Source organism: Macaca nemestrina, chromosome 13 (assembly GCF_043159975.1).
Source record: "Macaca nemestrina isolate mMacNem1 chromosome 13, mMacNem.hap1, whole genome shotgun sequence".
In the NCBI taxonomy this organism is placed as follows: Eukaryota; Metazoa; Chordata; class Mammalia; order Primates; family Cercopithecidae; genus Macaca; species Macaca nemestrina.
In genome coordinates, this window is record NC_092137.1 from 37,691,689 (window position 1) to 37,718,252 (window position 26,564).

At 45.3% G+C, this 26,564-nt stretch overlaps 1 protein-coding gene across 3 annotated transcripts in view; it reads right to left on the reverse strand.

Moving 5' to 3' along the window:
- The window catches only part of LOC105464855 (CDC42 effector protein 3), a 31,328-nt gene extending 5,160 nt beyond the window's left edge, over window positions 1-26,168 (reverse strand). Inside the window, exon 1 of one of the 3 annotated variants that reach the window (XM_011712955.2) lies at window positions 24,799-26,168. The gene's annotated coding sequence lies outside the window, so the exon portion shown is untranslated. Of the gene's footprint in view, window positions 1-24,140; window positions 24,395-24,774 lie in introns of those variants that run through there. The other 2 variants (XM_011712956.2, XM_011712954.2) reach the window with 2 other exon arrangements.
- Window positions 26,169-26,564: the final 396 nt, after the last annotated feature.

The window sequence follows — 26,564 nt, forward strand, 5'->3', positions numbered from 1 at the left end:
TTTAGACATAGCCATGAACACATCTTCTGGACATGTCTACAGTTGTAGTCATTTTCCTCTATTCTAAGAATTGCTGTAAGCATAGGATCAGTGATTTCAGCTCCTTAAATACAACTGGACTTGTTTTAAAATACATTTTCCTTTTGCTTTGATGTGCATACTAGCAAGACTAATGATATTTCATTGAGTTCCATACGTACATAAGTTAATGCAATAAAATGAATAGTCCTACAAGGGAAGGTACTGGAATTATTTAATAAGTGACAATAACTTACATGCTACTGTCCTATAAAATATTAGTGGAATACATTCTTACAGATAAGAAAATGGAGATTCAGGATAAGCCCTTCCCCCAGAAAGTTACCTTTTCTCAATAACATATAGCCAATAAACAAGACAGCTAGAGTTGGAATTGGGTTGTGGCAAAGTATTGGGCTGTCGAGGATGTCAGGATTTGAAGGCATTCTGAGGTGGGAGGAGATGAACAAAACCGCTGCACCTCAAAGAGACAACACTGTGATTTTCTATTATAGGCTGGGCCTTCACTTGGGAACACCTCTGAAACATTACTGATAAGGCTATATCCTCCCTGCAGTAGGCAGAATTCGAGGGGAGCCCCCATGATCTGCCTCCTGGTGTTAATGACTTTGTAAGTAGAACCTATGACTGGCTTCTAACCAAGGGAATATGGCAAAGGTGACAGGTCACTCCCTGATTAGGTTACATTATAGGAGATTCCATCTGAGCTGACAAGGGAGAAGACTTGCCGGCTGTGGGGAGGTGAGCAGTTATACTGTGTGAGGGCCTATGGAAATGAAATCTGCCAACAAAGTTGGGGAGCTTGGAAGTGGATCTTTTCCCCAGTTGAGCCTCTGATGAGACCATCACCCTGGCTCACACTGAATCACAACTCAGTGAGATGCTGGAACTCAGCCCCACCCAGATTCCTGACCCACAGAACCTGTGAGATGGTAAATGTTGTAAGCCCTCAAGTTTGTGGTCATTTGTTACCAGTGTAGAAAGCTAACACATCCTCCCTGCACATACTATATGGTAAGATTAGGAGGGCATGAGCTATAAGAAGGCATTGGGAATGTAATGTCCTCTTTTGCCGATGAGATGCTCTTATCTTTAGAAAATGATCCTCCACCTCTGATGCTGACATAGAGAAGCTAAACCCTTCCCCACTGCAGGAACTCCCCAGATGACTCTACCATGACCTCTTCCCTCAGGAGCTCCTCCCTCTGGCCGCAGAGCCTGCAGATAAATACTCCAAGGGCTGGGTGGGTTAGCTGGTGTTTTGAAGGGAGCCACATTTGCTCTGTAGCAGCTGGAGGCTGTCTGCATCTGCCCCATATTTCTTTCCTTTCAGCAAGAGTTTTAAATTCATTTACCAGTGGCAGGTGACAAGAACTGTGCTCCACCACCCACTGGCTCAGTAACAGCTAACTCAGTTTGGGAAGCAGCTAGCTCAGCGTGTCAGCATGCTGGCCAGCAACCCAGGCCTGAGAAGCCTGAGAACAATGCACAGGAGACAGCCAGCCCCACTCTGGCTTTGGGTGTGGGGAGGAGGCAGAGGAAGTACCAGGAGGTTTGCACTCATGCAGAGTGGGCTGACCATGGAGCTGCCAACAATGACATGATCGTGGGTCCTGACACTCGCTCTCATAGTTTTAGCTCTAATTTGGGTCTTGTTGTGGTAACAAAAGTTAAAGCTCACGTTCTTCCTGTTAAAATCGCAGAACTTCCTTCCTGTATGAGTATACAATGCCTAGTCCTGGCCTAGGACCCCTGCTGTTCAGAGGTAGCCTTCCTGCCCTCTGGGCACAGTGTGGCTGACTGCCTGCAGGAGCAGCTGGGTGGCCTGAGGAACAGCTGCCCACAGGAGTGTTGTTCTCAGCACACATGGCCAGGAAGGCAGCTGCCAGGGAAAGATACAGTTTGTCCACCACAACTCAAGGGCATGCCAGGACTGCCTGGGGTCAGCCGATGGAGGCAGGGTTATGCAAGGCCAGGTCCCAGGGTAGGGTGTTCCAATTATTTAAAAAAAAAAAAAAATTGATCACTTAAGGCCTGGAGTTTGAGGTCAGCCTGGGCAATGTAGCAAGACCCTGTGTCTATGAAAAAAAGTAGCTGGGCGTGGGGGCACCTGCCAGTAGTCCCAGCTACTCAGGAGGCTGAAGCAGGAGGATTGCCTGAGCCCAGGAGTTTGAAACCAGCCTGGGAAACATAATGAGACCTCATCTCAACAAAAACTTTCTTAAAAAATTAGCTGCGCATGGTAACACACACACCTGTAGTGTTAGCTACTTGGGAGGCTGAGGTGGGAGGGCTGGGTGAGCCCAGGAATTCAAGGCTGTGGAGAGCTATGATTGTACCACTGCACTACAGCCTAGCAAGGCCCTGTCTCAAAAAAAAAAAAAAAAAAAAAAAATTCCCATGAAAATGTAGCCGGAGTCCCTGCCACTCTGACTGGATCATTCACATCCACCCTTTAAGGATTTGGGACAGTGAGGAGGAAGAGCAAAGGGGGAGGAAATGCATGCTGTTCTCTGAGGGTGCAGGGGAGGAGGGCCCAGTCTGCAGGCTTCCTGGCTGGGCACCTACCAGGGAGCACGATGCTGGTCAAGTCCCAGCCTTTGGTCAGTCCTTGCCCAGCCACAGGCACTAGCACCAAGGGCCTCAACCAGAGGCTCGCGCGTCTTGAAGTTGGGCTTCATGTCAGTGGCATGGAGGCAAAGGTTGGAGGGAAGCAGCAAAAAATAAAAAGGTAAGAAAAGGGTTGGTGGGGAGGCTACCTAAGCTGTAGTGGGATTCTGGTGAGTGGGAGATACTAGAGAAGATACCTTCAGAGGCATTTTGCTTTCTTTCTACAAATATTTACATCATATTTAACGCATGATAGGGCATAGACTTCTAAGACTGTAGAAAAAAATAATTTGAACTGAATTTCTACTGTGTGCCAATCCTAAGAGCTCCCAAATACTTTGAAAGTTAAAACAAAGTGTTTTGGGCAAAATGTCAGTTTTACAACTCTAGGTATGTTGACGTTTGTGCTGCTGGGAGAGTATCTGGCAGCTCTGATCTAGTCCCTCTATCGCATCTGTTCTCTTTCCTCCCCAGCTCAGGGGCAAACATGCTTGATCCCAGCAGAGGCAATCCAATGCTGATAATCCAATGCCCATAATTTCTTGAACTGACCACTTCTTCCTCTCCTTTCTGAACATTCTGGGCTAAGTCCATGCAACTTGATCAGTTTTCCCTTCTGCTTCCTGGGTTCACCGCTCTTTCAGAATCTTTGCCAATTACTTATCCAGAAACCTAATGGGATGGTTTCTTCCCTGGAAAGAAGTGGCTGCTCCTGGAGAGGGTATGAGCATCTCCTGGGTACCAGCAGCACTTAATACAAGTCAGTATTTGTTGAGGACTTCTCTATGTACCGAGCATTGTTCCAACCCCTGACATGGACTAGCTGAGGAAACCATGAAGCTGTTACTGTTACTATCCCCATTTTACAAATGGATCACTACGGAAGAACTGATGTCTGGCCACTGCCAAGGCTGCACGGCTACCAAGCACGAAGCCACATGTCTGGGCTCTGAGCTTTGAGGTCTTGACGTGACATTTAATGAGTACCCTCCTGGGAATTCTCTCTGCTCCCAAATTACGAAAGGGGTGCATTCCAAAGCCTGTTTAAAACACAAATGTGTGGCAATGTGCTGGGCTGATGACGATGGGAAACAGGCCCTGCATACACTGACAGTTGAAGTACGAACAGGTCCAAACTCAGTAGAGGCAGTGGGGCAATATCTATCAAAACTGCAAATCATATGCCCTCTGACCTCAGACGGCAATCACAGGGATTTACCCAACTCAACTTGTTACTTCATATGTAAGAAATAACAAGGCTGTTCAAACCAGCACAGTTTATAACAGTCAAGAGTTGGAAACAACCTAATTGTCCACCTATAGAGGACTGGTTCAATTAAGTGCATCCATACAAATAAATACTATTCAGATCTAACAAAGAATGAAGAAGCGCTTAATATGCTCATCCGAGAAGAGCTCAAAGATGTTCATCATCAAAGAAAAAAAAAAGAGAGGGGCAAATGCGTGTATTTATATTTGTACTGGCTTATTTATAAAGTATTTCTGGAAACACACAATAATACTGACTGCCCACAGAGAGGGGAAGTAGATGGAGGGGGAACAGGGTGGCAAAGAAATTTTTCACTATCCTTTTATGATTTTGGATTTTCAAATCATGTGAATGAATTGGCTATTTTTTAAAAAATCACAAATGTGTATGCAGGGCTCAGATTAGGCTTTCTTGGAGAGCCAATTTTATACATGGCTGTTAGGTCCTGAAAAGCCTACTAGGAGTTACTGATCATAACACAAACATCGGGAAAATGTGTCCAAAAGCATCTGCAATGGCAGTGTGTGGGTATACGAAGACTTCAGAGAAGGCCTGAGCCATGTCTCCCCTGAGCTTGGCTATGGGACAGATTACTTTTTCCTTCTGTGATCAGGCTTTCACCAAAGAGGCAGCAGGGATCTGTACTTTGTAAAAGGGAAGAGATCTCAGAAGAGAAACATTTGTAGTCGGAAGGGAAAGTGAGAAAATCCAACAGGTGGGAGAGGATGCAGGAGAAGCTGCAGGCCAGGGCATGTGCGAGGAGGGAAGTGCAGGCAGGTGCAATTGCCTGGGCCCATGAGGACAGCTTCTTGTGCAAGGGTGACTAGTGACACACAGATAACCTTTGATGATGGAATGGGCCTAAATGCCATGACATGAAATCCTATCCCTCCTCTTTTATTTATTTATTTATTTTTTTGAGACAAGAGTCTCACTCTATCGCCTAGGCTGGAGTGCAGTGGCGCAATCTTGGCTCACTGCAAGCTCTGCGTCCCAGGTTCACGCCATTCTCCTGCCTCAGCCTCCCGAGTAGCTGGGACTACAGGCGCCCGCCACCACGCCCAACTAATTTTTTGTATCTTTTAGTAGAGACGGGGTTTCACTGTGTTAGCCAGGATGATCTCGATCTCCTGACCTTGTGATCCACCCACCTCAGCCTCCCAAAGTGCTGGGATTACAGGTGTGAGCCACCGTGCCCGGCCTCCCTCCTCATCATTTTAAGAAGACACCTGGGTTCCAGGAGACAGCTGGTGGATGACCAACACATCAGAACAGTCAGCATGAGTCAGGGGAACCCCACGGCTTTGCCTTCTGCCCAGAAGGAAGGACCTGCTTGGAGAAAGGGATGTTGGGAAAAGAGAAAAGGAAGAGCTAAACAGGAAGGGCTTACAGGCCGGAAGAGAATTACCAGACTACAACTAGGGAGCGGGTCCTCCTGGGTGTTCCACAACCCAGATGAGAGAATTTTAGCTTTCTGTCTCAGTTAAAACTCTAACACCAGCATTAACCTGTGGGTACTGAGCCATCCAAGGGTGCTGGGCGCACTCATTTGTGTCTGTCTGTCCTCGTCTTGAACCCCTTTCCTGCAACCAAGGGTCAAGTCACTTGGTCATCCAGGCTGGAGTGCAGTGGCACGATCACAGCTCACTGCAGTGCCGAACCCCTGGGCTCAAGCCATCCTCCTGCCCCAGCATCCTAAGTAGCTGAGACTACAGGTGCACACCACCATTCCCAGCTAATTAAAAAAAATTTTTTTTTTAGAACAGGGTCTTGCCATGTTGCCCAGGCTGGTCTTGAACTCCTGGCCTCAAGAAGTGATCCTCCTGCCTCACCCTTCCGAGTAGCTAGGATTACAGATGAGCCTCACCATGCCTGACTCTCTAGTTTTCTTGCATTTCTCTACACCCACTCTCTTACCTAAATCTTAAAAGACAGACAGACAGGTTCTTATAGGTAGCCCTTCCTCAAAAACCTTGACCCTGAAATTTGAACTTTCCACAATTATTCCTGGTTTCTTTCTAGTTCCACAAACGTTCTCCTAGTTCTTGGATCACGGTTTGCTCCTCTTTCCCTTCGTAGATGATGTTGGATATAATATTCATCTCAGAAATTAGATTCCTTTAAAAAATGCTCTAGTTCCTGGGGCATTAGAAAAGATTTGCCAACAAAAGTGTTCGGCTTGCCAGTCAGTCGTGGCAGGTCAGAGAGAACATGTGGCAAGCAGACAGGTGGGCACAATGCTGCTGAGAACGGACATGCTCCCTTACAGGTTTTCTGAGAAATCCAAGGGTTTCAATATACAAAAGGACCTGAGAGGAAGCTATGGCCATGGTTTTGATAAGGAAGAGAGCAGGGTTGCACTAGGCTAGACAATTCTAGTTTCTTGTGACTGACTGAAGTGTAAATGACAGTGATAATAATAGAAATAATCACAGCAGTAATAAATAATTCAGTTAAGAAAAAAACTGAAGCAGTGCTTTGCTTCATTTCTTACCATCCTTTTGGCAAACAGAATGATGCTGAAAATACCAAAACAGGGCAGCAGCCAGGAGGAGGAGAAAATCAAGGGGTTATAAAAAATGACAGATAGAAAAATTGGTTCCTAAGTTACTTAGAGTTGACGCACTGGCAACTTACAGGACTGTGAAAAGAACAAAGGGGTTGGGATATTTTAAAAATTCCATTTATTTTAAAGGAATGTTTGGTTTGCCTACTAATTGTTTTTAGATTAATTCTTAGTGGAGAGAAAGAATAAAAAAAAAAAATTTGCATCCTGCAAAACAGGTTGCAGTGTTAATTTAAAACACACGTGTATAAAAACAGGGGCAGGTGGGGTGAGGGGTGCTACTGTCCCCAGGGACCTGAGGCTCTGTTCTTTTCTCCTCCTTGCAGGAAGTGAGCCTGCATCCGACTTCCCCTTTCTGGCTTGGTTGTCACATCCTTCAAGGACATTCCAGCTTCTGATCACTTTTCGCTTTGCCTCAGCATAGTCGCATCGATGCAGCCAGCCACGGCACCACTGCACCATCTGAGCCCCATGCCGGAGTATCCAGTGACTCCCCCTGCATGTTGGAACCAACAGTCCTAGGGGAGGATGACAACTCGGCCAAGTAACCGCCGCCACTTCCCTACCCCCGACCATCTGTGGGCTATGTCTCTTTGCTACCAACCAGAAGATAATTCCACGGTGCCAAGCGCCCAGAACATGATCCTGGACTCCACATTTAGAAGGGATAAAGGCTACCTGGAACATGTCCCCGCATGTTCAGAGCAGGGCAAATGGGAGGAGGTGAAGGAGCTCGGTCGGGACATGTGAGAAGAGGCTGAAGGAATAGAGCAGCTTAAAGAAAACTCATAGAAAGAAAACTAATCTTAAAGGATCTGAAGGATTCATTTAATTGTAATGAAAAAGGAATTAACTTGTTCTGCGAGGCCCTAGAGCTAAGCAGAAACTACAAGGAAACAGATTTTGGCTCCTCTGAGTAACAACTCAGGTTTCTCAAAAGATGGAATGGGCTGTGGTAGGGAGGGGACAGCAAGTATGGCCATGGGATGAGGCTCTCACAGAGGCGAGGGCGGATACCCTGCACCTCCCCGACAGTGCGTGAAGGGAGGTGTTCACGTTCCCATTTACTCTGAGTTTCCTATATGGGAACATGATTACTGCCAATTTCCTTATGGTCCCAAGTCACTTTCCCATAGGAAAATGCACACAGACTTTCCCTTGAAAAGGCTTTCTGTTGCAACATGGCAGTCTTCTTACTAATTTAGAAATGACCAGCCAATCTTTGGGATCAGAAACACTAAAATATTTCTACAACATGGGCGCTCACATCAATCCTTTCAGAAACCTCTGTAGGAGTGCTTCTCCGAATAATTTTAAAATCAAAGGGGAAAAAAACCCCATGGTGTTAGATTTTCATTTAAGTTCAATGTTTAATATCTAAGGCGAAAATCAGTGTAACCAGAAGCACCCAGTAACCAGCATCCCGAAGGGGATGTTTTACATATTTTCAGTCTATTTAACTCCACCCATTTGAGAAGATAAGATGCCTTTTCTATTTTTAGATTCTTACCCTCTCCCCATATCATCTCAACTGAGGACATAGCTCTAAGCTTCAGACTATGAAACTCTATTAGCTGGCTCCCCAGCTGCTGAGCTGTTATGCAAATGAACTTAGCCAGAATGAGCAGGCGGTATTTTACAGACCCATTTAAAGTCTGATACATCTCACCTTCCATGATTTTAAAGGGACTTTTTGTTTGTGATTCAGCTACAGCTTGAATTCATTGTTCTTTTACCACCCTGATTATATACAGACCCACAAATACCATATGTGAGACTCAGTGCTAATTTGTGTACACGTCTCACTTTTATGGGATCTAATTTGAAAGATCTTTTAGAAGCAAAATTGGAAGACAGAAGGTCCACCTTACATAGTACCAAGTCTGCACTTTTGAACAGAGGCCATTAGGGCCTTTTTTCCTATAAAAATGAGTTACTGGGGAAGAGTCAACGTGGACATTGATCTCCGGCAGTTACAACAAGGCAGGAGGAGGGCAAGTCCTTTCATGCCTGCTTCATTTATCAGGATGTGTTTTGCATGGCACCAGGGCTGGTCAGAAGCACCCAGGCAGACATTCTAGTTTCACGCATGTGAATCTCTGATAAGGCCATTGCTGCGAACTGCTCACGTGCTTCCATAACTAATGGATCTGACTGGGTCTGTGATGCTGCAAGGACAATATCAATACAGGAAAAGAACTTGACTCTGAAGTTTTCAGCAATATTCTGCCAGGATATTCATTCTAATCTCTGCTCAAAAGCAAGGAACGTGCTTAAGTTGCTCACAAAATAACTATTAATATTTAAGTCAGCAATTATTCGATGCAGTACTCCAGTTCTGGTAATGGTAATTTCAAATGATCCCAAATAATAAGCTGACAACGTCCAGAAATTCATATTATGGTCATTTGACCCATACTACCTCGGAGAGCAAAGTTCCTAACCATTTGCCTTTATGCCATATTCTCAAGTTTAGGCCCCTTGAATATTCTAGTTCTCTGATGGGGTAAAGGGACAAATACAGGACTTCCATGCTATTCTGTCACCCTGCTAAGGGCTGTCTACAATAATCCATGTTCCTTGGATGGGCTGAAACATGGTTTTTCTGTATGATACCAGCACTGGCTATATGTGGAATCTGGTGGTCGTCATTCTACTCTCAACCTACTTCCACTGCCAACATCCTTGTGTTATTTGTATACGTGTTAGTACACATATATTTGCTGAATGATTTCCCTCTAACTAGGCTGAAAGCTCTTCTGTGAGCATGAGCTTATTCATCTTTTTGCCTGCCACAACACATGGCCCACAGGAAACTTTAAATTCACAAGTGTTAAATCCATAACCCCTGCTAGACTTTCCATCATGAGAGCCAGGTTGACTTGCTCCCGGGGGCCAAACCCTAGAGCAAGTCTACAGAGGCTCTCTGGAAACTGACAAATCTGAAAGGCTTTGTTCTCTAAAGAATTTACACCTGTAAAGAGTAATAGCTAGCATGAGTGCTTTCTGTGGGCCAGGCAGGCATGTAATGCTCAGAGCATACCTCTTAGGAAGCAGTCTTAGATGAAGCCTGTGTCTCTGGTCAATCACCCAAAATGTAGAGGAGCTAGGATTCCAGCCATAGCTGCATTCTGTAGCCACTGCCGATTTGATAACTCGAGGACTGCCAACCTGAAGACTACGTATCTTGAAGTCTGACAGCACCAAGAGCTCAACACTGAAGAGAGGTGGAGATGCTAACCTGACCACGTCAGAAGCCAAGAATGAGTAGAAAGGGTCCTAGACAACAGTCCCTCCATCTCTAACTCACTAGGACTTTTCAGTATTTTGGCTATTGTCAAAAAGAATCTCAAAAGGGATTTGACTTTGTGGTAAACGTCAAAGGATTAGAATTCTTTGGGTATATACCGAGTTAATGGGTACAGCACACCAACATGGCACATGTAACAAACCTATACATTGTGCACATGTACCCTAGAACTTAAAGTATAATAATAAATAAATAAAGATTAGAATTGTAAAGTAACAAAGGCCCCCTGATCCTCGAGGAGAAAAACAAACATCCTGTTCTTAGAAAATCGTGTTAAGTGCGGTTCATTCTTTTCCCAGAGGAAGCCCATTGCATGCAACAGTGAACAATCACAGCTTTCACTGGGACAATAGCTCCCGAGCTTCCTAACTGACACTGCGTTTCCCTCCTAACCTGAAACTAAGAACCTTGTGTTCCCTACATGGAAAGCTCTCCCACCTTCTTACCATCAGCCTCTATTCACAACATCCTCTGAGACCTGCTCCAGACTCATTTCCTTCCTGGAGGAAGTCTACTCCAATGCACCTCACGTAATCCAGCCTTGCTACTGCTTTGCTTGGGGGGTTTCTTAGGGGTTGTGGAGGGCTTGTATTACGTGATTTGTTGTTTTCCTGTTTTGTGGTTTTCATGCCTGCTATTTCCAGGTGGGTGGTGAGCTCAAGAATAATAAGGTAAGCAAAAGGTCTATAAATGAGTGCTACTGTTGAGAAAACTTCCCTCCTCTTTAGGCTGAGCCACTTACAGAGCCTCCTCTTGAGCTGGGGACACAGAAGACCCTCAAATTTTACTGAATAAGCTCTTCTAGTTTTCTTTCTGACCATCTCTTAAGTCAAGGGTCTACAAGCTACAGGTAGGCCAAATCCGGCCCTCTGCCTGTTTTTATAGATAAAGTTTTATTAGAACATACCTATGCCTATTCATTTATGTACTGTCTACAGCTCAGTGGGGTTCTTAACTGAGGGTGATTTTTGTTCCCTATGCAGTATTTGGCAACGTCTGGGAATATTGTTGATTTTCATGACTGGGGGTGGTGTGCTCCTGGCATCTGGTGGGTAGAAGCCAGGAATGCTGCTCAACATCCTCCAGTGCACAGGACAACTCCCCAAAGCAAAGAATTATCTGGCCTCAAATCTCAGTAGTGCTGAAGTTGGGAAATCCCAGTAAAGGTGTTTTTTTGCTCTATCAGGTCAGAGTTGAGTAATCTGTGACAGAGACTGTATGTGGCTCTCAAAGCCCAAAATATTAACTGAGCCCTTACAGAAGAAGTTTGAACCCGTCTTAAATGTTGGCATTTTCATAGGGTTGGATGGCTGCTGCCCATCCCCTGCTCCTCAACAATTCCCCCGGCAATCACATACCACCTCTACAGATAACTTCCAAATCAGTACCTTCAACCCACATGCATCTACTTAAGTCCAGACCAGTGCTACTCAAAGTGGGTTCATGCAGTCCATGATGAGATAAGTACAGCTGAAAGCAAGATCTTTTTGACATTGCCATAACATCAAACATGTGACCAATGGATTTTTTCTTACTGAACAGGCTATTGACAAGTTTGGGAGCTGTATGCTGTTGACCTTGCATGGGGGTTGTGTGTGGCCCAAGCTCCATATTCCTTGTGCACAGTAGTACTGTACAATGGATTGGAAATGGAAACAAAAAGACAGTGGCCCTTCCCAGAGAGTTTGAGAAGCAGTGGCCTTTTCCTTCCTTTATATTCCAGATCTCTCTACTTTGCTTCCCTCAGATACTCATAAACCTTGTCCCAGACGGGATTTGCCATCTTTCTTCCCCCTGCCTGCCCCAGGCATCTGCGTCCCACACTATGCTTTCTTGGTAAATGGCAGAAGTCACTCAATTCCAAAACCCAGCTATCATCCCTTCTCCCCGCCTCCCTCTCTACATCAAGTCCTATAGTCCTATCAGTCTGTCCGGACTGTCTCTCCTCATTCATCATCCCTGCTCCATCAGCCTTACTCCTGGCCCCATGATCTTTCTCCTGCACAAGGACATTTGCCCTTTACCTACCTCCCTGCCTCCCCGGGTCCCTCCACCTTATCTTCCAATCTACACCAGAGTGAGGAACCTAGAATCCTCATGTAACCTTATCACTCTCTGCTTTAAAACCCTTTCAAGGGTTTTAAGGGCAGGCCTGCCCCTACAGCCTGGAGATAAGATAAAATAGCTTGTGAAGCCCACCTCAGCAATCTGGGGGGCCTGCCCCACTTGCAGCTGAATCTCCTGCCAGTTCCCCATGGCATCCTATGTATACCTCAAACCTAGCAACTATCACACTGGATTGTCATCACTACTTATTTAACTCTTCCCCCACCAGACTATAATCTGGGAGAGAGAACGGAGATCTTCTTCATAGCAGGTACTGAAAAGTTGAATGGATAAACAAATGAGAAAGCTTGAAAGATATTGCTGTGCCTCTTCCTCTTCAACCCTGCCTGCTCTGCTGAAAATGCAAGCTGGAATCTATGATTCTTACAGAAGAAAACAAACATGTAACAAGAAGCTGTCTCCTCTTTTCTTGTGGCAAAGGCTATCTTCCATTTTACCATCTGTAAGCCATTTTAACCTTCCTCTATCCATGCAGGGTAATAGTTTAACAGTGTATCAGTGCAAGCCAGAGTAATTCTACAGGACCATACAGATCTTTGGCAAATATACAGATAAAAAATATAGATCTTAAGGCAAATATTTGTGGACATGCTGTTTGAAAGAGATACGACTCCTATCCCTGACTGCAATGTGCAAATAGTGTCTTAGGTAAGACTCAAGGAAAATTTCACAATACAGTCCCCTGAATTCAAACTCACTGATTCTACTTAAATCAAACTTAAAGAGGCCCTGGAGCAACAATGAACTTACTCTTTTCTCATTTCAAAATGAGATGTGTTAAGGGAGAACTTGGCTCATTTGGCCTAAAATGTACAAGGGAGCCTCAAGAAACTATAATGGACAGTCTACAGGAAAGTGTTGTTTGGAAGATCAATACATAACTGGCACAGATCAGATACATGGGGAAAAATAAACCTATCAAAACATTTGCCAAACCAAACCAAATGAAACACCGATTGTATGGGCCAAGCAACAGCTAACTCACTGCTGTTCCTGGCCTTAGAGGGGAAAGAGCTGGGCCAAAACTATGAGCCAGTCCTGTAAGATGCAGAAGCCCTGATACACTGGGTACCAGTTACCTTCCTGTAAAATGGAGATAATCATCCCAAACTTTATAATAACCACAGGTTGTCAGAGCCGAGTGTGAAAATCTACAGTGCTATGTAAACACAAGGCAGTATCTTTTCCCCAAATGAGAAACCAGATTGTCTACTGAAATACAGGGTGGAGGGGGAACTATTCTAATTGCCAAAATAAACACTTCTATTTTCTCCTTAAATTTCGCCTGTATCACTCATTAATAAGATGGTTCCTATTGATCCTGTGGACAGTCTCCATAACTGGAAGGGATTCCTACCACCAGCTTGATGAGAGGTTAATTCCCCTGTCCGTGGGACATAGGGCTGGGGCTATCTTCTCATTCACATCTACATGCATCGGTTATCTCCAGTTGGAGCTCTTCCAGCCTTGGGAACAAATGAGACATCCCTGAGTTGGGAAAATTACACCAACTGCTATATAGGTCAGATAAAAGCGGTGTTTTAATACCAACTTGGGATCTCTTACAGTAGCCCCTGACCTTAAGACATAAATAAATACAAACAATCTAACATTTTTTTCTCCTAAATTCTCTGGTGACTTACTTACTTTACCTTATGGATGATTTTAAGAGGAAAATCCTTTTACTTCCATTTAAAGTTAATTTTAAGTTCATTTGGTTTTACTTTTTAAAGGAAGCTGAGACCAAAGGGGGGAATATTACCTTCTCTGATTTATTCAACTTCTGTTTTGCCTCTACCTTAAGGTTAAAAAAAAAAAAAAAAAGGAAAAGTAAATGGAATGAACCTCAAAGTGGCAAGAGCTGGAAGTGATGGGATCTGGAGGGTGTAGGGTTAGGGAGTGGTTAGGGAGTGGGCACAACTAACCCTGTCAAAGGGAAATGGAAGGCCAGACTGGAGCCGTAATCACTGGAAGGGACTTCATACCATATGGGAGTCCAGATTTCCAGGCCTGATGAATAAGGAAGAGCCTAAGGTTCTAAAATCACTTGTCTCCTTCTGATCATGAAACCATTTATGAAAACCTTTTGAAAAACTATAGGGAGTAGTATGCATTTATGTATATGTATGTATGTATATTACATATAGTGTGTATACTGTGTGTGTGTGTGTGTATATATATATATTGTGAGTGTATATATATATACACACACACACAGGCAAATGATTTGATTTTCCAAAAGGAAGAGACAATTACTTGGTGACTACTATCACATCTATCTTCAATAAAGGTCTGGGTTTTGAACACTTAAGAGATACATGCTCAGTCCGCACTGATAAAAAGTTCACTGGCACCTTACTTGCTTACGCACATGACACAGTTGCTAGAAGGGTCGATTACTTGTAATCTGCCAATTTCAGCCAAGTCTTAAAGGGATCTTATTGATAGGGCAAGTGACGTGGAAGACACAGAAGATGCACTTATCAATCTAAACTGGAGACCCAGAGGGAGCCTCAATATGCCAATGGCTAACTGGGGTCCAGAATTACCTGGACCGAGAGCTGGGGCTGGATGAAGTCCACAGGAATGAACTGAATGATGATAAATAGAAAGTCCTGCTTTTGGGTTAAAATAAATTCTATAATTCCATTTGCGCAGAATGGGGCAGGCTCTGGCTGCTGGTGCTTATAAACTGGATGGCAAGGCTACTGGGAGCTGACAGCACGAGGAGGTGGCTGAAAAACTCATAGCCATCTGGGAGTCTCTGGATAGATCCCACCAGAACCGGTGATGTGTGAGAGAAGAGAAAAAACAAAAGGGCATATTGTTATTTCCCTAAATAGTTGATAAGTAGGGCCAATCTCTCTTCTTTCTAACCAAAGAAATTATGTTATTATCTGCTTATATATCAGGCTTAAGATTTTCTTTTCCTTGGCCTAAAAAAAAGTTTGACAGAGAGCTGGGCCTAGGAGGAAGATTCATACTCTGTGTCACTTAAACAATTAAGGCCTTGGTTTTATCATGTCAGAATGAGACTGGGGCTGAGATAAGGTCCCTTCCATCTGTCAAATGGTAGGGCTCTGTCATTCTATTTGCAGAAACATCTAGCTTCTAGGAAGTTTCCAAAAAAGAAAAAAAAAAGCATTATTTTTAATGAAAGTAAGACTACCCTTAAAATCAAAATACTTTCTACCAGCGAATATAATTTTCATCCTCCTTTCCCATCCTTCCTGGTATTCAGTTAAGGGTCCTGAGCCATGCTAGTGACTCCCTTTGGGAGCTTCAGTTTCCCCATCTATGAAGTGCAAACAGCAATGGTGGGAATCTTCTTAGGTGACACTGAGCATAAAGTGCTTGGCAAAGCACCTGGCAGGCAATGAGCCCAAATCAATTGAAGGGGTAATGTTCATTATTAATTACTCCAAAAAGCTACAGCTGCATAAGGAAGAAGATGAGCTGGAAGCTCATGGTGGGGATTCCTTCTAACCTTACTCCTTTTAGACCTTGGGATCTGGCTGCCTCAACTGATTGTTTTACATATAGTGTGAAAAACTCCCAAATGTTCTGGGTCCAACAGTTTAATTCCCCATTCTGAGAAAGGAACGGAATTTGAAAGAAGTCCCTGCTTTACTCCCTGCACCGCCCTGAGCGACATCTCTCTGAAGCTCGCTCTCCCAGGCCGGCAAGTAAAGCACCACCATTCCCGGGTGAGCCCACAGGGAATACAAAGCAAAGCCCCATCACCAGCATAAACTTTCGCTAAACTTAATAGAAGGCCAAAAATCAACACTCTTTTGGAAGACATTTCATTCTGAAGCCATCTGAGAGCAAGAAACCAGGCTCCAGTTGGTGCTGTGACATGCATAGAGTGAGCCACATGCCTGTCGCCGGTTCAACCCATGAGAAGCCGGCTCTAGAAAGTCTTTCAGTTAGGCGCGGTGGCTCACACCTGCAATCTCAGCACTTGGGGAGGCAGAGGCGGGTGGATCACGAGGTCATGAGATTGAGACCATCCTGGCTAACACGGTGAAACCCCGTCTCTACTAAAAAAAATACAAAAAATTAGCCGGGTGTGGTGGCGGGCGCCTGTAGTCCCAGCTACTCAGGAGACTGAGGCAGGAGAATGGCGTGAACCTGGGAGGCGGAGTTTGAAGTGAGCTGAGATCGTGCCACTGCACTCCAGCCTGGGCGATAGAACGAGACTCTGTCTCAAAAAAAAAAAAAAAAAAAAAAAAAAAAGACTTCTATGTGCCTCCCCAGCCCCTGGCTGGTCCCTCATGTATTCAACAACAAACATCCATGGAGGGCCTACTACGTGCCAGGCACTATTCTAGATGTTAAGGCTGCAGCAATGATGCACTCCACTGTGGAGAGACTGACGCTAATATAACAAATAAATAAATGGCTCACGTTTATTCATTCGTTAATGGCTGGCGAGAGGTCTAGGCAGCACTAGGAAACACAAGGACCCTTACTCTGTGCTCTAAGTGGACACATGGGTGCCAAGTTGCCTCAGTCACTCCCAGGGCATGAGAAAGCATTGGTGGGGGTTGCCAATGTCTCCGATGAGATCTTGAGAAGGTTCCAGCAGGGACTTGACCTATTTCCACAGGGCCCTCAGATGACCTCTATCACCAAACCAAATGACTGGGGGTGATTCCCCTTGCATTTGAATGTTCTGTAGCCTGGGAAGGAGTAACTTCACTACAGCAGGACTTAAAAATAAGCTAGTGTGATGGTTAATACTGAGCGTCAACTTGATTGAAGGATGCAAAGTATTGATCCTGGGTGTGTCTGTGAGGGTGTTGCCAAAGGAGATTAACATTTGAGTCGGTGAGCTGGGAGACACCGACCCATCCTCAACCTGGGTGGGCACCATCTAATCAGCTGCCAGCGTGGCTAGGATAAAAGCAGGCAGAGGAACGTGGAAGGACTAGACTTGCTGAGTCTTCTGGCCTTCATCTTTCTCCCGTGCTGGATGCTTCCTGCCCTCACACATCAGACTCCAAGTTCTTCAGATTTTGGCTCTTGGACTTACACCAGTGGTTGCCGGGAGGCTCTCAGGCCTTTGGTCACACACTGAAGGCTGCACTGTTGGCTTCCCTACTTTTGAGGTTTTGGGACTCGGACTAACTTCCTTGCTCCTCAGCTTGCAGACGGCCTGTTATGGGATTTCACCTTATGATCACGTGAGTCAACATTCCTTAATAAACTCCCCTTGATATATACATCTACCCTATTAGTCCCGTCCCTCTAGAGAACCCTGACTAACACAGCAAGGTAAGTGACAGAGATTTCTGACCTGCCAACAACTTAAAGAGATACGCCACAGAAAGAATCAGGTAGTATAGCAAGGGCTATACTGCCCACTTTGTCATTAAGTCCTATTGCAGAAAAGATGAATGACAAGATAAATGAGATTCAGTCCCTACCCTGGAGGAGCCAGTAGTCCAATTAGGCAGCCACTCGTGTCAGTCAGGAACATGGATGGAGTTGGAGGCCATTATCCTTAGCAAACTGACACAGGAGCAGAAAACCGAATACCGCACACGCTCACGTGTAAGTGGGAGCTAAATGAGAACAAATGGACACAAAGAAGGGAACGACCGACACTGGGGCCTACTTGCGGGGGAAGAGTGGGAGGAGGGAGAGGATCAGAAAGAATAATGATCAGATACTATGCTTAGTACCTGGGTGATGAAATAATCTGTACATCAAAACCCTGTGACATGAGTTTAGCTATATAACAAACCTGCACATGTAGCCCCGTACCTAAAAGTTAGACCTATTATGGGATTTCACCTTATGATCATGTGAGTCAACACTCCTTAATAAACTCCCCTTTATATATATATATACACACACACACAATATATATATTATTTTTATATATAAATATGTATATTTATATATATGATAATCTAAATGTAATAAGTGTTACAATAGGAGAAGGTACAAGACACTAAGGAAATGCCTGTGATAGAAGAAAAGAGAGGAACAGAATCACAATTGAGGGCCAGGAGAGGGCCTAGAGAACATCTACACACTTCTCTGGCCTCCCTTCCCATCCCCATCCTTCCCACTCTGCCATTTTTTTTCACAGGTGATGGGATGGAGCCTGCCCAAAGAAGGGGAAGGATTTGTTTTGTGACTAACCAGCCGGTCAGCCAAAGGCTTAGAGCCTCATCTCCCACTGTGTTAAAATCAATGTTTTAAGTCTGAACTGACCCTTGGCAAAACAAAAGTTTAAAAAAATAAATACAAAGGTTGAGAAATCAAACACATTCTGAATGGCAAAGCCACATTTCACCAAAAATGCCTCTGCTTGTTTTAAAAAATATATGTAGCCTAAATGATTATGATGTATTTGGACAGAAAAGTTCTTTTTCAACTAAACTCATGACAACGATCTATCATTGGCATGATGTGTCTACAAATAGGACCTTCAGGTTGTCACCAGAATGTGACGGATTCCCAAATGTGGAAGCTGTCTAAATAGAGGCCTGACTTTGAAGTTCCCTGCCTTCCACACTTGCTCAGGCTGCTCTGCCAGAGATCTGTACGGGTCTGTTTTTCAATCCAGAGTCTTATATTATTAGTAGTAAGATAGCTATGCTAATAGGTGCCACTGATCCTGGCTCACTGATTCTAGAGTCAGAGATTATCTGAGATCATCTCCCACCAAATGCCATGTTTTAGGGATGAGAACAAGAAAACCCCAAGAGGTCAAGGTTACACAATTTGGGTCAGAGCTAAGACCAGAATCTGTATTTTTTAAAATCTCTATTCCTACACACACACACACACAGACACCCCTTTTGATTGCCCTCGCTTAATTCTCCGTTAGTTTTATCAGTGTTCACCAGGATCTCCTGGTACATCCTCACGGCTCTCTTTCTGTAACGCCTGTGGTTCTCTAACTAAAATGTCCCTGGGTTGTTTCGGCTCTGTAGGGCACACTGTGGTTACGTAGCTTCTGTCCTGCGTTTCCCAGAGTGTGTTTCCTGCCAGGCTAGTCCTGCAGCTGCTCAGTGGGCAAAACCATTTGAAGAACTCTGGACACTACCTCCCTGTGGAGATCCACTGTACACACTGGCTTTTTAAATGTTCTGAAAAGTCCTGCAGAAAGGGACCTTCAGCAAACTGGGGTCCCACAGAATATTTTTATGCCATTCATGGCTCGAGGTACACTTTAGGTGGTACCCTGTTATCTAATTGCAGGTGTGTGATCTCTGCAACATGGCTTAACAAAGGGCCGAAGGCTAGAAGGCTAATAATTTTATCCAATATGGAAATAAAACCCAATCCACTGAAAATCCTTTTTAAAAAGTTTTAAATTTGGGATTCTAGAATTCTTTTAATTCATGACTTAGGCAAGTAGTAAGGAATAATCAAATACTAGTTTGGAACTCATCAGCTTTCACACAATTTACTGGGCTATTTAGAAATAGTAACCTTTTAAATATCAATATCATGCTTTGTATTATAAAACTGTATGGTTAAAATTTGAAAACTGCTTTTCTACCAGAGGTATTGTCAAATTCAGTCCATCATCATGTGACTCTGATGAAACTTGGCACTGAAGTATATCGAGGCCAATGAAAGCTTTTTTTTTTTTTTTTTTTTTAAAAGGAAAGAAATGTACCTGACTATTGCTTTAGAACTACATGGCTACTTACTCTGGTTTGTGGGGTATTGTTTTGTTTTGTAGCCTTTAAGGGGTGGGGACAGGAGAAGATTTCAAATGGAATTGGACAGCTCCAAGGCTGTAACCCCTGGCTTTGAGGCTACCTGAGTTACTTCGGGCTGTCCTTTCCAGAACCCTGTTGCAGTCTGAGAAGTCTCTGGAGCTGATCCCCACAGCTAATCACAAACCCAGAGCATCAAAGCAGTGGAGGCCAAGGCAGGCCCTCTGGGTTTTCCGGGGCACCACTCTAGGTTTCAAAGGTTTCCTTGTTCTGTGTTTCTTATCTAGCAGGGCCCACGGCATACGCCGAACTGTAACAGGGCTTGACTTCTGCCATGGACAGAGCCCAGTGCCTTTCTGTTCACCTTACCTGTAGCTCCTCTTCTGCTGAGTTCTTGCAGCAACATCAATAAACATGGACTAAAACGCCCACTGAGTGCCGGGACTGAAGGCCCAGGTAGTGTGGTTCCTGCCTTCAAGGAAGGGATTGTCCAGAGGTGGTTACCGGACTCTGCAACCCCTGGCTCCCCAGAATTTTGAAGCAAGCACACGGTCTACACTAGAGCTTCCCTTCATCCCCAGCCCCCAGAAGTCCTTGTCCCTGGCTGTGTCTTGGCTTGCTTTCTCACCATAGAGTCCCACATTTTCACCTAGTAAATATCTTCGTTTATGGCATAAACTGCTTATGTTAACCCTAGCAGTGTTCATGCTAGATCCACTTTCATGCCATATATGTGGGATTGAATCATCTTTAATAATAAAATAATTTACACATTGTTCCTCAAGGCTGGCAATTGCTGTCATCTTCAACTGTGAGATACAGGGTGATACGAAATTATTTCCTTGCCAGAGGTCGAAAGTCATAACAAAAATCAGATTTAACAACTTCTCTGCCCCTCCTCCCTGTTGGTGGGGGTGTGGTATTTAGCATAAGGTCAAAAAGACCTGAGTTCAAACCCTGCTTCTGCTATTTAGCTGTGTGACCTTGGCCACATTACTAAACCTTTCTGAGCCTGTGTTCTCATCCGGAAAAGAAGAGCAATATATTATCTGCCTTATCCTCAAAGGATATGTTCTAACACCCCCAGTGGGTGTCTGAACCTTGGACAGTACTGAACCCCATATATACTATGTTTTTTTTTTCATACATACATACCTGTGATAACGTATAATTTGTAAAGTAGGCACAGTAAGAGATTAACAATAGAACAATTATAACAATGTAATAAAAATTATATGGATATGGTCTCTTTCTCTCTCTTAAAATGTCCCGTATTCACCTAATTTCAGACCATGGTTGACTATGGGTAACTGAAACCCTGGAAAGAAAAACCACGGATAAGAGGGGACCACTGTACTGTCTCTCTCAAAGAATAGTTACGAATATTACATGACAGAACCAGTATTAAGTACCTAGTAAAAAAACAAAAGCAACATTGAAACCTCAACCTTTGATTGTGGCTACTCTGGGCCAGGCACTGTTCTGAGTACATAATCTTTTTTGACTCCTTTAATCCTCAGGGAAATAATATTATCCCCATTTTACAAAGGATAAACTGAGGTAAAGGCGAGGTAACTTGCCCAAAGTCACAAGGTGGTAAGCGCCAGAACGAGGACATGTGCCCAGGCAGCCTGACTCAGAGGCTTCAGACGTTCAAAATTGTTTTTTTTTTTTTTTTTCCCATCCCCTTAACTCAAAGACCTGCTGACTTTCATCTAGGATTAGCCACTCATGCCTGCACATATTGTGCTGTTAAACTGCACATGAATGTTTAGGTTTTTCTTATTGTACAACTTTGGGTAAGTTATATAACTGGTCTGTCCTCAGTCTCTACACCAGCAAAATGGGGATACGAACGGTTCTTTCATAAGATGATTGCTAGAGACAAATAAGATAATCAAAAGGCTGAGAAGAGTGCTTGACACATAGGACAGGCTCCACTTAGGAAGTGCTTTTAACATCCAAAGTAATGAACAATGTAATATATTAGGAAAATTCTTGGTCTTCTGTGGCTTGGTAAGGCACACAAGATTTTGTGGCTGGCTGAATCCAGTACTTTCAAATGGCTATCCTTGTTCTCTAGCAAACATACTGCATTTAAAAATAGAGTGCTCATTCAATCAATAAAAAGAAAAACAGGTTCACAGGATTCTGGTTAGTAAGAAATGAGACTGGATATGGATATACTGAAATGAGGCCTAGATAAAATCAGACTGAAAGCAAGAATCTTAATAATAATAATAATACAATCAGAGCAGTCTTCTTGGAGGTTTTTAGGTTATAAATTGTATTCCACCCACTGGATAAATGTTACAGTTAATGGGCAACGAATTTGTGAAAAATCTATGGCCTGGTTAAAAAAAAAGAAAAAATCTTTGGGTGATACAGGTTAAAGCAATTTTATCCCCAACACCGTTGAATACCAGGAATTTTATACGTAAAAAAGCACAGCTTTTGTGAGCATGTTGGACATAAAACAAAACACCACATTAAAGGAAAGGCTGGAGGGCAGACAGGGCAAATGAACTCACGTGAGCCCTTCTGCAATCATTGTTACGGCTTTGTATTACCCATCTTGCACCACACTTAAATGTACAATAAAAAGCAAAAAGTGTGCAACACGCATTACTCTAGCTGCTTTTACTTGTTCCATAGAGATATGCGAAACAATTTCACTGCTCAGATTGAGGGAAAGAGGAGCTCATCTTATTTCAAGCCTGTAGCTGCTGCCACAGCCTCAGCACCACGTTCTAATCATAGACTTCATCATGTAAATCTCTAGCAGATGATACCACTGGAAAACAGAAACTGCCATGGATCCAGAAATGCTTCCAAATTTCTCCTCTAAAGTTCTTATCTGTGAACTCAGAGGCTGACGCTGGGTGAGGCCCACTGGGAAACCCACATTATTTGGGAGACTATGAAGAACTTTCCACCATTCCTTGACTATATAAAAGGCCTTTATCACGTATTTCATGATACATGAAAATGCTAAATATTTCACAACTACTCCAACTTATTTCTGAGGGTCTAAATCTATTCTGAAAAGGGTATGCATCACACACCTACCTGTGTAGCTTATTAACTACCAATAAGAACTCACACAAATTGCAGGGGGTATGAAATAATAGACTTCTGGAACTGTCCAGAAAAGAAGAGAAGGGACATTTTTCCCGGTTTTAAGATGAAAGCTCTTGTGTAAGTTAGAACATTACAGGAGTCGTTTAAATTCTCTTAGGTATACCTTTGGGGCATCATCCCTGGTTCCTGGCGAGTCTTTTTTCTCCCTGTGATGTTAAGAGGAAGTCCCTAAGCCTGGCTTTGCTATTAAAATACAGACATCTGCTGCTCTCCTAATTTTTGTTCTTTTTAAATGGGAGTACTCCCCAGAAACTCTTGGATATTGTGGGAACTAAGATCTGGGAGATGGGAACGGAATCTTTGTCTCCCTAACACATTCATCAGTTCCCTCCCTAGAGCCCCCCATACCCTCAGCACACACCAGCAGCCCACTCCTCCAAAGACGCCAGGGCTGGAAAGATTCATGTTGCAATACCCTCCTGACATTCCTCATTTTAATTCGCTCACTTTTTTTTTTTTTTTTTTAAACAAAATGTAATTACTTGACTGTCAGCCTGCGCTGCACTCTGGGGCTTTTACTCCTTTCAACACAGCTGCGCTCCCGGCTTTGATGCTGCTGTCCACGCAGCTCGTCCCAGCCACAGCCTGGCTCTCGGTAATGTAACATTCAAGTGCATATTTATTTTTAAACTGACCTCTCCTAGACTGCACAGTATAAAGGAGATCCTGCCAAAAAATATGCTACTTTCTATTTATAAGATGAAACACATGCCTCCCAAAGTCGGAGGGGGATAGAGTATAATAATTCATAACGAAAAAACGATTGGCCAGATCCACTCGTCCTCACGTCTGATACTTGTCTGTGTCAAGCCACTTGGTTTCAAGGAGAAAGGGAGGAAAACTACAATCAAAAAACCTTGTAAACGTTTCAGCTGTTCACCGTCAAAAAACAAAAAAGTCAATATCCAGATTTCCAGGTTGGCGCCCCACTAACAATGTCCTCCATTAAGAAAGAGGAGGGCACCGGGCAGGCGATGCCACGGCAGAGCTGTGCGATGCACCCATGTGCGGCCCTGGTACCAATTCACGACGCGAGGGGCGCGGTAGCCAAGTGCGGCTTGTTCTCAGATGGAAAAATGCTATACGCGCCCAGAAGGGCTCTGTCAATAGCTCGGAGGGAGCAATGGGGCCGCGCTGCCCCACCCTGAAAAGTGGTGGGCACAAATGGTGGAGCTCTGAGTCCCGGTTATGCCGCCCGCCCCACTCCTGGCTTGCTTTATGTCCCCTTCGGTCCGTTGGACACTAGATGTGAAAGCGATGCCCTCGGTATCCCGGCTCCCTGCTGGTTTCCCAGCCTAACACCAGCGCACGCCGGAAGCGGCCACTGCGCGGGCGGGACAGACTCACAGACAGGTAGAGAGGAAGGAACCCTGGATTACCCAGACTCACCGGCCGCCGCTGAGAATCCCAGCCGCTGCCCCGGGCCTCCCGCGGGCGCACGCAGCCCCGGCCGGTGTGCGCAGATCCAGCCGAGTCTGCCGGCGCGGTGCCTGCTCACCGCATTATCCGCTCCGAGACAGCGTGAAGGCGCCCCAGGCCGGTGGCCGGGTCTCCGGGCTAACCCCGCACTGCGGACCCTCGGCCGCAAGAGAAGGTGCGCGCAACTGAGAGCTGGGCGGCCGGACGCGAGGACTGAACCTGCGGAGGGCGGGGCGGCGCGGGGCGGGGCCGGCGGCGCGGGGACGGACTGGGGCGGGGCGGAGGGCACAGGCCCCGGGGCCGACCCTCCCGGCCGCTGTACCTGTGCCCTGGCCCGGGGCCAACCGGCAGCCGGGCGCGCGCGCAGGGGGGGTCACCGTTGGACCCTCGGAGGACAACGGGCGCCCATTGTTACCTCTCCAGCGCTACCCCCCAGTAGGCGACTTCCCTCGGAGAAGACGCCGCTTTCGACTCCCTAAGCACAAAGAAAGGTCGCCGGACGCTCGTTTTAAAGAGGGACCCGGAGGTGCTGCCGCCCGGGTGCACGGGGACAATAGGACTCCGCCCGCACCCCGGACTCCCGCACTAAACCTCGTGCGCCCACCTCTCCCGATCCCAACAGGCCGACCTAGCTGTGCGAAGTTCTGGTGTGGCGGGCGGTGACCGGCAGGGAAGCGAGGCCACCTGAGCGCGCCTCCCCGTTCAGGCCGCAGCTCCCCAGGTCCCTCGCAGCCAGTGCTCTGGTGGGCGCGGAGGGGGAGGGTCGCGTTCTGTCAGTTTCCAGCTCGCTCCCCTTGGAGCTGCAGCCAAAACCCGGAGCGTGGACTTCGCGCCCTGGAGATGCCGGAGCTCCGGGCTGAGCAACTGGACAAGCGACGAACAGCAGACGCTACAGGTTCTCCTGTCCAGAGGGAGGCGTTTCCTCTCCCTCAGGGTCTTTCAAAAGGATTTGCCTAAAGCTGAAGCAAGCTGGTGGCGGCTGCCCCAGACGCGTGACGAGGCGCAAGTGGCGCAGCTGCCGGCCCGGGAGCGTAAAATTCCGCCCGTGGTGGCACCTGCGCCCGCCGGTCAGCGGGCCACAGCCAGCGCCGCCGACTGGCGCACCCCTCCCCTCCGCCGGGGCACTAGCGTGAACCGGGTTAATGAATGCTAATTTTCTTAATCGGCCTCCGTCTTTTCCTCCTCCGCGAGTCATCGGCCTGGGGAAGGAGTAGGCGACAGGAAAGGGCGGTTTTTTCCGGCTGGGAGGTCCCAGCCCGCATGATTAGCCTGGGGAGGGGGCTGGGACCCCGGGGAGTCGGATGCTCGGGGCCTGGTCTCTGCCCTGAGACTCTCAGGTTGGATGGAAATCCCGGCACAACGCGGAGAACTTTCCGGGCACCTTGGCTTTGCCGAGAGGTATCTAGCTTCAGTCATCACCGCGGTCCTCTAGGTCTGTCTGAAACCCTAGAGGGTGCACCTTAAGCCGATGTTGTAAACCCAGGCTGACTTTAAGGTGAAGTGAAAAGGAAACGGACACAATCTGGAAAGCAAAATACTTGGGTGGGGTGTTAAAAGCTTCAAAGAAAAATAATAGTTGGCAGGTCAAATGGCCATGAGGTTGGAAGTCAAATAAGAAACTCGGCTGAAGTGATGTTAGAAGTTTGACAAGCAAAACAGTCCATGAAGATAAGAGACCCAGCATTGTTTCCCTTCTTCAAAAGACAACTCGTCCAAAGTTTCCTTTGGCAGATACCTGGATTCTACTCCAGATTCCTGAGCATTTTACTTGGGTTTCATATTTCAAAATATATGTTCCATTTGGCACTAATGTATATATTTTATATATTAATTTATTGAAAAATATTAAATGTTGCTGGCCTACTTAGAAAAAGGTATTTTTATAAATATTTATGCATAGTTTTCATTACATATGGTATTTTATAAGCCCAAATAATATGTGTGTATTATATGTATAAAATACCACATGAAAAATTCCCTTTGAACACATAAAGACATTCCTGACACACGTCTTGTATGTAATTTTTTTTATGTGATCTATTGTTAGCTGCTGTTAAAAGTACTTTATTTCTACATGGCCAAATAAGTTCTTTACAGTTTGTGCAAATATAGAGTGGCAGGTTGTCTGAAGTGGCAGTTTTATTCTAAAACCTATGTTTACTTTTCTGCATTATTCCTTGCCTTTTAGAGGCTTTCTCTCCCTCTGCCGTTTTTAAATGAGACTTCACTGCTGGACTCTGAACAGTTATCCAGGACCTGCTCATTCAAGGGCCTGGTGGTTTGATTTATCTTGGTTCCGTTGCTGCCTTCCCTCCCCACCCTTCCCCTCCCCTCCTCACCCTTCCCCTCCCCTCCCCTTCCACCCCTGCCTCCCCTCTGTTCCCCTCCCCTCCC